Source organism: Phyllostomus hastatus, unplaced genomic scaffold, assembly GCF_019186645.2.
Source record: "Phyllostomus hastatus isolate PE091 unplaced genomic scaffold, TTU_PhHast_1.1 phas_scaffold_182, whole genome shotgun sequence".
Taxonomy (NCBI): domain Eukaryota; kingdom Metazoa; phylum Chordata; class Mammalia; order Chiroptera; family Phyllostomidae; genus Phyllostomus; species Phyllostomus hastatus.
Genome location: NW_025334013.1, coordinates 3,269,722 through 3,283,552, shown reverse-complemented (window position 1 = coordinate 3,283,552; position 13,831 = coordinate 3,269,722). Strand labels below are relative to the sequence as shown.

The following is a 13,831-nucleotide window of genomic DNA, read 5'->3' as shown; positions in this document are numbered from 1 at the left end:
AAAGCACAAACGGGACCACTGGGTAGAATCTGGCCAGTTTAAAGGGGGGGAAGAGGCGTTTTCGAAGCCACGTTTATGGCAGGAAAGCTGGCGGGGGCCTGGACTGGGGGCGCAGCCTGTGCCTACGGAAGGGCTCTCGTGGACCTGGGCTCTGATTCTTGCTGCATGGCTTCAGCCAGGTCCCTGCTTGGCCTCCCTCACTTCGTCTAGTACGTGCAGGGAGCGGGGGCTGTGGGAAGCGCAAGTGCTTCTACCGAGACCTAACCTGGGAGGCATGAGAAGCAGCCCCGAGGCTTCGAGCACGCCCCACCCGCCTCCCGAAACACTGCCAAGAACGGCCTGCCCTGCCCAGGCCGTCCTCCGGCTGGCGCAACTCCCTATCTGCATAAACAGGAAACGACTTAGGTGTTAGGATCCCAGGAAACCAAAGGTTATTCTTGTATCGAGGGGGCATGGACAGGGACCAAGGAAAAAGCAGAAGGATGGTCGGAGGCAAACGCCACAGCCGCAGCAGAACTAGTCAAGGCGGCCGCTTCGCCCTGAGCGAACAGCTAAGCGCCAAACCAGCACTTCGAGCTGCGTCTGACCGCAGTCCCCAGGGATATTACGTAAAAAATGCGATCAGGAAAACTCGACGGCATCCAAGTGAGGTTGGCAGAGATCAGGTGAGGGGTATATGGAAACTCTGTGCCATCTTTGCCTCTTGCTGTAAACGTGAAGTTATTCTAAAGTAAAGGTTTTCTACACGGCCTTTTAAATTTAAAAAGGGGGAGCAGCTTTTGAGGGGAGGGGGAAATTAACGTGTATTCAATAGCACTGTGAGCCATTCGGTTTGGTAAGACGTCTTCGCCTACCAACCCATTCCAACCCACACCCGCCGTGTCTTCGCAGAGGCTGGACTCGGCAGCAGCCCACCTCACGGCTGAAGGAACTCACACGAGGCCGAGGGGCGGCTGTCCCCGAGACCCACCCTCTCAGAGACGCAGATGGGACCCCGTTCCGGGGTGGACCCCAAAGCATAACTGAGTCTGTCTAAGGGACCCAAGTGGAGGAGGCGGGGCTGCCCACCGAGTGTCGGCCCACGGGGTGGGCTCCTCTCAAGCTGCACCCAAGGGCCATCACAGTCCAGGGAGCCACACGGTTCCCAACCCTTGAAAACGCAACGGAAGAGATGCACCCAAACATGGATGCCCCGGTCCCCCGTGGAAAACCTGGGCACGTGGGCGTACCTTCCTACAGCAAGTTCGCCTGAGCACTCTAGCCCACGAGTTTGCCCACAGCCTGCGCGGCAAGAGCAGGCTCACTGCAGCTCCTGGAAGGCCGGTGGACGCCAGGGCCGGGCCGCAGGGAGCCGGAAACGGGCCAGCACCAGACGTGAAGACACAGCACTCCAGATGGGCACAAACCAACCCCCACCAGGACGGAAAGAACCTCTGGGGCAGAGCCGGGGACGAGGGGCCCGTGTCCAGAACAGCTGTCTGAAGGCTCCCGGGTCAAGCCCCCTCCGCCCGATGCCCTCTGCGTGCCAGCAGAGGGCACTAACTCATGCAGCGCCCGCTCTGGGAATTCTTACGTCACACGTGTAAGCTGCAGGAACGTTGAGTGAAACCTGATTCCAAATCAATGAAGTGCCAAGTGTGCAATTTTGACAGCAGCTTTAAGCGCTGGTTGGTCGTAACTTTCCACCGAACTCTGCACACCTCAGAAGCACACACAGACAGCGCTGGGGGTGTGCTGAACAGGGCACGCTAGTCGGAGTTCCGCGCTATGGACAGGAAACCAGGCGGTGCACACTTGCTCCCACATCTTTCTGCCACTAAGGCTGTCATCTAGACTAACTGCTGTGGCACCTTTTACATGACCACCAAGAGGAGCACCAGGAAAACATTCCAGCTTCTTCGGCGCTTTAAAAAGCTACCCTTGATTGCATTACACGTGGACATTCAGCATAATAAAATTAGAGCGCACAGTTTATTATGCGCGATTAAGCCATGATCTAATCTTCCCCACTCCAACCCTTGTAAGAATAAATACGAACATTCACCAGGGTTCACGACGCCCTGTGTTGCTATTCTGAGCACATCACATGTAACACTCACAATGTCCCTCCGAGAGGCTGCAAAATGCTATTTTGGTAAAAAGTTCAACCTTGCATTTCTGGAATGCAATCAAGAATTTTTCTTTACAGTTGTATCTTCCCCTGATGATTTATTTGTCCACAAAACTATAAATGCAGATTTGTGAGTTCTGCCTCATTAACCACCTCCTGCAATTATTTCTTCACCCCAGAATTCACACTTCTGATACTTTCATGGCTGGGTAAGATCACGTGATCAAAACAATTCAGCAATAAGTTTAATGAAAAATGCATTATGCCCTGGAAGGGTTTTTGCTTTTGTTTTGCTTCGTGGTGCATAAAAATCTGATCTTTGCTTTTCACACTTTCTTTACAAGAAACTGAAACATATTACTGAGTTCATTACAAATGTTGATCAGAAATATCTCTCCTCTATGTGAAATACAATTCGAGAGCAATGAGCCTTTGTTTCTTTCTGGTTTTAGTCGATTCTTTCAGTGTGCAATGAACAACCCAAGTTGAAACTACAATGAAGAAAATCTGACGATATATGCCATACCCAAAAAAGGTGTGTTCTTCAAACAATTCATCACAAGTTAGTGCCACAAATAACCTCACCTTGAGATGATGGCCTACACCACAGGATACTGTCCCCTTGGTTTTGTTTTTGCTTTGCATTTACAAAAAAAAAAAAACCTCCTCAAAAGTTTTCAAGAACAGTATCAGCCTATCCCAATGCGCGCACTAAAGATGCAGTGACACGAAGATAAGCTGGAACAAAAGCACGCAAGCTAGTGTTACCCGAATGATCTCCTCCAGGCCATACCTCTGTGAATGCCCATTTGATCTAGAAAATATTTGGGGGGTTTTAATTGATGCCAAGATTTGTTACTTTAAATTATTAAATATCAAGGATCATTTTAAATGTCTGCCTCTTCCGTTTCTATTTCCCGATGTCCCTTTCCAGACTCCCACCGGTGGCCTCCGTTAGAGCGGTCCCGAGGCGCGACTCGCGCTTCTCCCGCCGGCCAGCCCTTCCCCTTCCTCCGCAGGAGGCACGGACGCTGGCACACAGCGTGGGTGGGCCCCTCCACTCGCTCACTCCACAGCACCGGCGTGGACTCTGCGCCGCGCCCAGCACCGCCCTGCGCGTGCTGTGGCAATGAGGGCCGCGAGGCAGAGGCCCTGCTCTCACGGAGCTCCCACTCTCACAGGTGACGGATGCCACAGCACGTAAGTGCCGAACCAGGGGCGGTGTTGAGTGCTCTCGCGAGAACAGGAGCTTGTGCAGGGGCTGGGAGTGGCCTTGGGGTGTGAGGGTGGTCACGGAGGCCTGGTGACCAGGTGGCGTGCAGACTGAGACCTGCTCTTCCAGGGCCAGGTCGGGCTCTGGGGTCCCCTTCACAATAACCCTGGGTGAAGCAAGAGGGCGTCAGCTTCAAACTACTTCATTTTTAGTAACATTCGCTTCAAATCAACTTCGGGTGTTGAGCACAAGTGATTCACTAGGAGAACTGTCTTGAAGCCAGATCCAGAGCCGGCGGGACGGCCACGCTGTCCCCGAGAGTCCCGCCAGCCGTCACTCCAGCGCGTCAGCCCTGCCGGCTCCGGCTCCGGCTCCGCCCTGCGGGGCCTCTTCTCACTGCGCCCGGGAACCAGGGAGTGGTGCGCGCCCGAAATAAACAAGTGTAAAATGGGTCGAGACCGTCACTTCTATTTCTGTGTTTAACTGAAGAAAACCTGCCCCATTTCCAGAGGCAGAGGGAACGGGATGAAGACGATCTGAAGTACATACACATTAAACACACACATGTACATGTACAGAGGCATTCCGACACACCACACACACGTATGCCCACGTGTCTGACTTATTTCCCTACAGTTACTCAAAACTGGATCTTTTATCATCTTTCTCTGCAATCATTACAAAGCTATGACAGCATAACTTTTATTGGGCTGTAGACTGTATCTTTACAAGGCCGCAAAACTTTTTAAAGGATCAAATTAAACTGAACCAAATTAAATTGAACCAAACCGCAGGTTCGCAGACGGTCCCGGCTCAGGCCCGGTGCACAATGACTTTAGAGTGATCTTCACTGACGAAGCACGCGCGGCCACCCCCTCCGTCCTCGTCCCGCTGTCCTGCCGCAGCGTCCCCGGGAGCGCCGTGCGCGGCCGGCTCCCCGCGCCAGAGGGGCGTGACGGCACCCAACGCTCCGAGGGGGGGGGGGGGCGCTCCGCTCAGACTTTGAGCTGCAGCCCAGGGCTGAGGGGTGGACATCGTAACCGCAATCCCTAGCGCTGCCTGTCGCTGCTCCCTGGGCGAGAGAACGACAGCGTTTCAGAGGGACCCCGGGTGAGGAGCAGGACCAGCGCTTCTGGCCACTTCGCGATCGCGGGGAGCGGCAGGGGGCCCCAAGCGCCGCCCCGCTGACCGCCGCGATGCACGCCCACAGAGGACCTCCCGGGACCTGTTCTCTCCGAGCTGCCTCCCACTCACCTCCCCCTACTCAAGCACCCCCGGAGGGAAAAGCCGCAACGTGAGCCGCGTGGGGAAACGCTGAACACTGCGCTAATGAGTCTTACGGGGCGAGTTGGGAGCGTGTCGGGAGGGATGCTGCCTAATTGGTTTTCCCAGTTTGGGACTTGATTCCAAACCTCAAAATGACGATGTGAGTGTCACCACCGAATTCCGGCGGGTGGAGCTCAGCAGACAGGACCCGCCACGCCACCCGGGCGCGCGTGGCCGGGGCTGGGAGGCCAGTCCCTCTCACAGCCCGGAGGTGGTGCTAACAAGGACGCGTCATGGAAAGAGCTGCGCACTTCTTACGGGGAAAGTCCCCGTGACAGTTATGATCTATTTCCCCAGGAGTTATTCAACTAATTAAGTAGTTAATTAAGGCACCAGAACAACAAATTGAAGGTTTCAAGGCAATCACATGTAAATTACATTTTTTTATATGAAACGCGATCGTCTCTGTGGAAGCAGCAGCTCCTGATCCGTCTTCCACCACTCTTTGCACATGTGCTCTCTGCCACCAAAACTTTAAGACCTACATGAACAAAAACAGGGTTCACTCTGCTGCCCCAAGACAGTCGTTAAGTTTACCTCTTTGGCTTGAAGTTACATTCCCCTTCCCGAGTTCGGGCCGCGTCCCCCATTCATCCCCTGCCGCCACACACAGGCGCCGGGCTGGGCTCTGGGGAGACAGAAACAGGTGAGGCCCAGTGCCCGCCCCCGAGGCACCCCCGCTGAGCACATTCAGGGTACCGACCACAAGGTACGTCACACGACAACACGGCAAGGGCCCTCACAGGGACAGACAGCAGTGCCCGGGATGAGAGTGGAGCGAGAGGACAGGACAGGCTGCAGAGACAGGGTGCGGGGAGAGAGAACACCCAGGCCGGCCTCCAGAAAGGCTGCCTGCCAGGGGCGACAGAATGGTGGGGGGAGGGTGGGCTGGAGGAGGAAGGAGCCTGTGTGAAAGGCCAGGACTGTGGAGGGACGGGAGGGGATGGGAGGGGACAGGAGGGGGCGGGAGGGGGCGGGGCAGGCCAGCTGGTGGGGGAGCAAGGCTGGTTTGACCAGGAAGGCCCTGGGGGTTGGCATTTCTCTACCCTGTCCTGCGTGTACACCCAGGGACGGAGTTTCGGGTTAACGAGTGCTAACTCGTGAACAGTCAGCAAAGGCAAACCCACGGCACACGGCACCACGCGGAGAGCTGGGTGTGTGTGAGTTCTAGCCCCCGAGCGCGAGGCCGGGCGAGGGCCTGTCTGTCTCGGTGAGGCTACGCTGGCCAGGCGGGCTCCAGTTTAACTTTCAGCGTGCATTTCTGAAGGAATAAATGACAAGCTTAAATGTTACAGCTTGTAATTTTTGAGGCAAAAATTGCAACAAAAGCATGCTAGTGGGCCAGCTCTACATGAGCACCATGAGCACAGGTCAAAGCGCACGCTGCCCTCCACTCGAGGACGAACCACAGCTGTGCGTGCGCCAAACTCAGTTGTCACGTCAGCCCTGCCTTCCTGAGCTCATACTTCGGTTCTCTTACATAACACGTTATAATTTAACAGTGGCAACGTGAAACAGCTCTTCTTTTGCTGGGATACATTATGATGCCACAAAGATTTATGTGGAAGGGGTGACTTTATAAGCAAAAGACCATTCAGTGGAGAGAAAAACCTCAAACCAAACAGCAATAAGGCCATTAATGTTCTTCTAATTTCTTGCTTAATTTCCAGTTCTCAGCATTCATGCTCTTCTCCATCAGATGAAAACACTTTAATTAGAATAAAGAGAGCTTGAGAAAATGGATGTAACGAGAGCGAGCACCCATTGTTACCAAATTGTGTTCTCGGGGTTTGCTGTCACGTGCGCAGAGCGGTGCGGGAAGGACGCCCCGGTCAACAGGGGCAGCAGTGGCCAGACGGGCTCCCCGCGAGCTCTCGCACGGCGGCTCCAGGCTGGACGCCGCCGGGACGCACACTACCCAGGTCTCGCGCTCTCGCGACGCTGGCTCGTGTGAAGCGCACCAGCCAGAAGATCACCCCTTCGACAGAGAGGGCGCCCGAGCGCACGCGGTGCAGAAACACGGGCCCCAGAAGGGCTCTCCCTGAGCGTGGGGGCTGCTAGGGTTTCCAGCGCTCTGTGGCCAACCTTCCCACGGCAGGAGACAAACCGAAGAGGGCACGTAGTCACCCCGTCCTGACAAAGGGACAGGATGGGGGCATCTGCCCACCTCCCCCTGGGGCTCCCCATCTGAACAGGGGGTCGCAGCCTGTGTGCTGCCGAGCTGGTCCTGCTTCTACCCTTTCCAAACACCCCCTCTTCCTGTTCCTGGGCTACACGGCTGAAAAACAGCTTTCTGACCTCGCCACCAATGTTTAGGAACCTTTCAAGACACAGCGTGGACCCAAACAGATTCCTTTTCCCTGCTTGGTGAAGGCTGGTCACACCTGCCTCTCCAAGCCCACGAGGGCGGCAGGGGCCGGGGGGCGCCGGCTGTGTGAGGAGGGCCAGCCTCGGAGAGAGAGGCGGGCGGCCACGCGGGCTGCGGAGCCACGTGCCACCGACAGAGCTCAAGGACTGTGCCAAGATAGACACGGGAATCTAAAGACTCGACCGAATGTGGATGCGGTTCTAAAGGCTACCTGTCCTGGGGAAGGAATCACAGCTGTAATGAGTTGCCTGCACTGAGTTCAAGTGTCACTAGTGAGTCAAGAAAAGATCTTACAGACACAAGTGAAAACCCAAACGAAAAGCTGCCATTTTGGGACGAGCCTGTCAAAACCACGGCCTGTGCGCCCTGAAACTTTACTCTGACTTAGAACTGTTGCCCGAAACCCACGACTCCAAGGAGGTGCCCCTTGAAATGAGGCGAGAGGCTCGCAGGTGCCTTAGGAAGTGGGGATGGGGCCGGGTCAGCGGGTGCTTTTGGTGGGCAGAGGCCGCAGAAGCGCCCCTCCCCCTCTCACCGGGGTCACGGTGGTCTGACACCCACACGGACAATCTTCATAAACCGCGGCCTCCTGTTCCTTGACCCTCTCCCCGATAACCTTGGACTCACCTCCACCGTCATCCCCAGAACCTCCGCTGCCTAGTGCGCAGCCAGGAGCCGCGTGGCTAGTGGGCACTGGAGCTGGGTCCAGTCTGAGCCGAGATGTGCTGGGGGTGTAAACCCGCCCGAGTTCAAAGACTCCGCACAAAATAACGTACAGCACTCGTATCTCGATGGATTTACACCGATGACATGCTCACCTATCTTACAAACACTGGGCTACACAAAACGTTATTGAAGTTAACCTCATTGGTGGCCGCATACTGTCTGAGAACATGGCGACTAGCACCCGCACGACGACCCGCGTGGCCCACGCTGCATGTCCACGGCACTGTGCTGCCTTAGGCCTTGATGTTCCCCTGAAATGTTCCCTTCACCAGACCAAAGGCAAGCGCCCCACCGGGCCCCTCCAACCAGCCCTGACCCGAGTCCTGGAACCCGCAGACCCCAGTGTCACTTCCACTGAGGGCCCCTCCTGCCCCCCGCGGTACTCCCGGGTGAAACCCCAACCCCCAGTGGAACCCAGCTCTGCCGCTCCCAGAAAACAGCTCCTTGAAAGCACCAGCCCCTCCCCATCCTCGCCCTCTCTGCGTGAACCAGCCCGACCCGGGCCTGTCCTCCCCATGGCACTGGAAGGACCGCTGTGCTTGCGGCCGGACCTGGGGCCGGCGCTCAGTCCGGCTCTCACTGACCTTCAGTCCAGCTCTCAGCACCTGACGCCCCCTCCGCACCTCTCCTCCTCTGGCTGTCCCCTCCCTTTCCCCTTCCTTCCTTCTCCTCCTGCCTCTCCCCACTGCAGCCCCCGACCTTCTCTGCCCACTCACACCCCCTGCAGGAAACCACCACGCCGAGAGCTCGGAGAGCACTCCACGCGCTGAAAACGCTGAGCAGCCCAGACCAGGCCCCTCCTCGCGAGCACGGACTCGCACCCTGTGACTGCCCATCCGGCACCTGCACTTGGCATCTCGGAGCTGGCGCACCCACAACACACCTCTGGCTGTGTCTGCACCCTTCCTCCGCGGGCTGCGGCCCCCGCGTCTTCCCAGTCTCAGTGAGGGCGGCTCGCGCTCCTCCAGCAGCCCAGCGCCAGACCAGGGCAGGGCCCACACCTCACGGGGCCTGGCCTGCTCCCCTCCTGAAGCACCCCCATCCCGGCAGCTGCCTGCTCCCTCCAGCCTGCTCCCAGCACCGTCGGCCCTTGCAACGGAGCTGGTCTCCTCGTGGTCTCCCTGCTTCCGCCCCCATCCCCCTGTGCCAGGGCCAGCAAACATCTCCTAAGGGGCCAGAGAGGGGGGGACTTCAGGCTCTGGGAGCCAGGTGGTCTGTCATAACTGCTCGGCTGCTGAGGCTCAAAAGCAGCCCCAGACAACACGTGAATGAATGAGCGTGGCCCTGTTCCGATAAAACTAGAGCTGAAGTGGACAGTGACTTTTGAAGTTCGTATCGTTTTCATGTGTCACAAAATATTATTATTCATCCTATTTTTTTCCAACCACTGGATAATGTAAAAAGCTTTTCAGTTTGCTGGCCGCCCAGAAGCAGACGACAGGCTGAACGTGGCCCTCGGGCCCTGCCGTGGCGACCCCTGCCGTCGACTGTTGTCTGCACTCCACTCAAAGCGGCCCTTTTAATCTCGCCCTGTCCCCGCTCCACGATTCTCAAATGGCTCCCCTCCTCGTTCAGAAGAATCAGAGACCTTCCCACAACCGACGGGCCCGCCGGGCTAGCACCCCGGCTACCTCGGCCCTCCTCCCCACCAGGCACACTCAAAGCAACCACGCCGGACCCCGCTCTGCTCCCCACTTCTCTCTGCTGTTGCCAAACCCACCTCCACCTCGGGGCCTCAGCCCCGCGATCCCCTCGCTGGGAACGCGCTTACTGCAGACACCCACAGGGTGTCACTTCCTCAAATCACCCTAGGGGGGACCCGTGCGCAAGTCACACCATCTAAACGGTGCCCGCCCTCGGCAAACAGTTTAAACAGTTAGGACCCTCTAGATGGTTTTCCTGGTTTCACTGGTCTTTGTCATGCTTACTAGCTCCTGACACTTATTTCTCTGTTTCTTCAGACAGACACAGACCAGGCCGTCTGGGACAGGAACGAGACCGCATGGTGTTCAGGAGCATGCCACCTGGAGGCGGCGACCTGGGCTGGCGTGCCGCCAGCACCACGCACGGGCTGCGTGACGCTGCGCCAGGTGGGCCTGCCCCGCTGTGCCCAGCACCCCCTCTGTGGGGCGAGGAGACGGCCCCTGCCTCCTCCCAGTGCGGGCGGGCGGGCGGGCGGGAGTGACCGCTCCCTTAGCGTCACTTGTTTTCTGCTTACCGCCCTCCCCGCCCCGCCCAGAACATAAGCTCTGGGAGGGGACCGGTCTCGTCTTGTTTACTGCTTTGTCCCGGGCACCCAGGACGGGGCCCGGTGCAGGCATCCAGTAACATTCACTGAGCAAAACGAGCAGACGTCTGAGTGCGGTCACTCCGTGGGCGAGGGCAGCACTCCCTCATCACACAAGGATCGAGGAAGCCAGCGCTTCTCCAAACCCACTGCGGAACGAGAGCACAGACCCCTCCGAGCCCAGGCGGTCTGTCGTGGTGTTTCCCTACTCGCCGCCCAAAGGGAGGCACAACGGTGACCACGTCCCCTCGAGAGAACCCCCCCACACCTGCGGCTGTGCTGTGCCCTCGCAGGTCACGTGTTCGGTCTCTAGCCGAAGTGAGGACGTGGGTTCCATAGCCAGGCGGGTTCAAGCTCCGCACGGAAAGCGCCATGCGTCCCTTGCGGCCCGGCGCGGTGTCGATCTAACAGGGCCTCCCGGACACAGCGCAGCGGACGGTTCACCCGAGCAGCTGACATCTGACTGACCTCTGAAAACAAGCGTCTCGTGAAACCACGGACGCCCTCCCCGAGCAGGAGGCGGTGAGGACACTCCCGGCGACCCGCCCTCCCCGCGTCTCCCTCGGCAAGCCGCGGCTCTCAGGGGCCCGGCACTTCTACGGGGACGGCGGGGACGGAGCTCTGACGCACAACGGCACTGAGAGCTGTGGCAGTGCTTCCCGGTCCTGCCGTTTGCGTGACAAGGTCCTTGGAGTGAAAACACTCATTCCCGGCCCTGTGTGGCACGGGCCCTTTTTGACGCAACAGCCTTCTGTCCTCTCAAAGACACGGGGGAGAGAAGGTCACCCGGAGTTAAGCAGAGCAAAAGCTACCCCCTCACCCTCCACACCAAGATGTTTCCCAGGGACACAGAAAACGACCCTCCTCAGCAGTGGCTCCGCCCGGGAGGCAGCGACCCGGCGAGGCGTGGGCGGTGGAAGCGCGTACTACCGACCGGCGCGCGCTTCGGTTGCGTGACGGCCCGCCTGCCCTGAGCACCAGCCAACCGCGGGCACGGCTAAGCGAAGGACCACGAAGGGCAGGAAACCGGGAGTGGAGGAGGCCCAAGCGGTCACGGGGAACCGGTATGGGCCCCACCAAGAGGTGCCACTGCCGGCCGGCCGGCCCGGCCCCGCCGTGAGGCGCCGGAGCAGACGGCTGTGGCTCACAGGGGCAAGGGTCTGGGGAGTAACACGTTTTTTCCTCTCATCTCCCGTGGTGGTTGTGTTTTAAAGTCTGCGCGTGGCGGGTCCTTCAGGTTGCGGTGACACAGACAGCACGGGGGACCTGCGTGAGCTGGGCGGGCACACGCCCCCGCTGAACACCGCGCTGCCACGAGGCGGCAAGAGCTGAAAACCCAGGCTGGCGCGCTGACTGAAGCCCGCATTTAGCTGCTGATCCCAAATAACACTTTGTCAGCTTTTGTGATCTAGCAAAACCACACGCCTTGTGATACACCAGCTGGCCTGCGGTAATGCCCTTGACTTGAGGCTTAAGAGCTTTGGTTGGGACATAACTTTGATGTATTGTGTTTCCATTTCAGGCTGCAATGATCATCCCTGTATTCGGCATCACACAGAATGCTCCCCAAATTAGATTATGGCTCCTTAATGGAGCGCCCCTCCCCCCGGGGAGCACCTGTACCTTCGGGGGCACCCCTTCCCCCGGGGAGCACCCCTTCCCCCGAGAGCACCTCCACAAGTGCTGCTTGCTCTCTACTTTGCTGGTTTGCAAGATGGGAAAGCGGTGGCTGTCTGGTTTACAGGGAGTGGGGGTAAGAACCATCTGCCTGGTCTGGTGTCTCTTTAATTAAAACTTTAATTACAGATACATCTCTGCGCAGATACGTGCGGTCTATCAGCTCCTGTTCTTAATTACCTGTGCTAACAAGCATGGAAGGCGGAGGAAAGCTCGCTGAGGGTCTACACCGTGCGAGCACCAGCTCGGGCGAAGGAAAGCGGAGCAAACAGCCGCAGCCAGAGCGCCGACCTCCCCGGCAGCCCTCCCGTGCGGACGGTGACCGCAGAGGAAGGGAGGGCCCCGGCTTCTCTCCGGGAAACTGAAGGGCTAAGGGGGCACAACGCTCAGAAGGACCAGCGCGGGGGAGCGAGAAAGGGCTGGATGATGAAAGCCAGAACGTCACAATGCGTGCGGGGCAGGCACGTGTGCCGCCGGGCTGCCGTGCGGCCTGTTCCTGAACCCGCCTGCAGACGGGTGTGGGCCCTGGCCGGCGGGGCTCGGTTGGTTGGAGCGTCGTCCCGTGACCAAAATGTTGAGGGTTCAATTCTCGGTCAGGGCACGTACCTAGGTTGTGGGTTCAATCCTCGATCCCCAGTCTGGGCGTGTATCAGAGGAAACCCACTGATGCTTCTCTCTTGCATCACTGTTTCTCTCCCTGCCCCTCTCACTAAAAGCATGGAAAAAATGCCCTCAGGTGAGGATTTAAAAAAAAAAAAAAAAGAAAAGGCGGGTGTGGAAGCCTGAGGGGGGTGGCGTAGCGGCACGGGGACCGCCAGCGCCGTCTCCCAGGGGCGCAGCGGGCAGTGGTCCTGCTGCTGCCGCCTCCTTCCTCTTTCTGGCCAGGGCGGGCTTTCACTGAAGAAGGCCAGAAACGCCCCTGCATCCTCCTCCCATGCCATCGACCTGGTCTCCTCACTGCACCAGAGGGGCTGAGGCCGTCAGAACTGACTCGCCCGTGCCTGCCACACAGCTGGCAGCTGCCCAGGGCCGCATCCGCCAGCCCTCGGAAACTTGCTCCTGGGGGTGGGGGGGCGGGAGTGCAGGGGAACGGTGACTCTGACCACTGCTCCCTCCCTCTCCAGGCACTCAGGGTGCCACGGCCTGCACTCCGCCCCCCCAGGGCATGTGACGGACCCAGCAGCCTCCAGGAAGGGCTGCCCCTCAGGAGCGGGTCCATCACCCCCGAGCCAGGGCTCTGGCCCAGGACCCCAGACCTCCCAGCTCTGCGGACTCTGCCGCGGGGGCTCTGGAAGCCCGAGATGCGGGCCTCCAGAACAGTCCCAACGGCCTATTGCCGGCCCTCTGCCCTGTCGGGGACTGCCACCTGGCCTGCATTCCTCAAACTAAAGCCCTCAGTTTCCATGGCACACCACCCGCGTCAGGACAGCCAGCCACAAACAAACCTGACCATTTTTAGGCTAATGAGGGGCAGTACCTACTCCTTTGAAAGCTCTGTTCTAAGACAAATCAAGAACCGTCCATCTGAACACCTACTGTACGCCAGGCCCCTAGAAGGAGTAGCTTTCCCGTCTGATGACAGACAGGCGTCCCCTAGCATCTGCGGGACAGAAGATGAGGAAGGCGAGGAGGAGATGCTGGGAGGGAGAAGAGAGGAGGGAATGGAAAAGTAACCTCACTCGCGAGGGGGAGAAAAGGGAAGGTGAAAGCGTGACAGAGGGAGAAGCGTGGTCCTCGATTTCGCGCGGCCCTGGGCTCATCTCCAGCCTGGTTTTCGTGGGGGTCCGGCGCCCGTCTGCAGGAGACTGTGTTCTACAGGGAGGGTGGCCGGGACCCTCCGCACAGACAGGGTGCTGGCGGAGGGCGGCCGAAGTGCCGACCTGGCCCACGAAGGCCCACTTCAGGTCACAGTGCAAGAGAAGGACCAGCACTGGCCCAGGCTCTGCAAACTCAGGTCTACACATGCACAAATCATCCCCTTTTCTCCGGTTTGTAATGTGCACGTCCTGGATCTCTGTGCCGATCGGCCAGCGCCCCCCTGCTCAGCAGCCGCACGAGAGTCTGGGATGGGGCCAGCGCGCCGCATTTCACAGCCGTACAAGCGGCCCGGACGTGCAGCCACGG

The 13,831-nt window shown here is 58.6% G+C and overlaps 1 protein-coding gene across 12 annotated transcripts in view; it reads right to left on the bottom strand.

The window, feature by feature from the left end:
• CAMTA1 (calmodulin binding transcription activator 1) overlaps positions 1-13,831 on the bottom strand; it is a 731,766-nt gene that overhangs the window by 637,559 nt on the left and 80,376 nt on the right. Inside the window, exon 5 of one of the 12 annotated variants that reach the window (XR_006787936.1) lies at positions 4,997-5,130. The exons of the other annotated variants lie outside the window; for them this stretch is intronic. The gene's annotated coding sequence lies outside the window, so the exon portion shown is untranslated. Of the gene's footprint in view, positions 1-4,996; positions 5,131-13,831 lie in introns of those variants that run through there. 12 annotated transcript variants of the gene reach the window in all.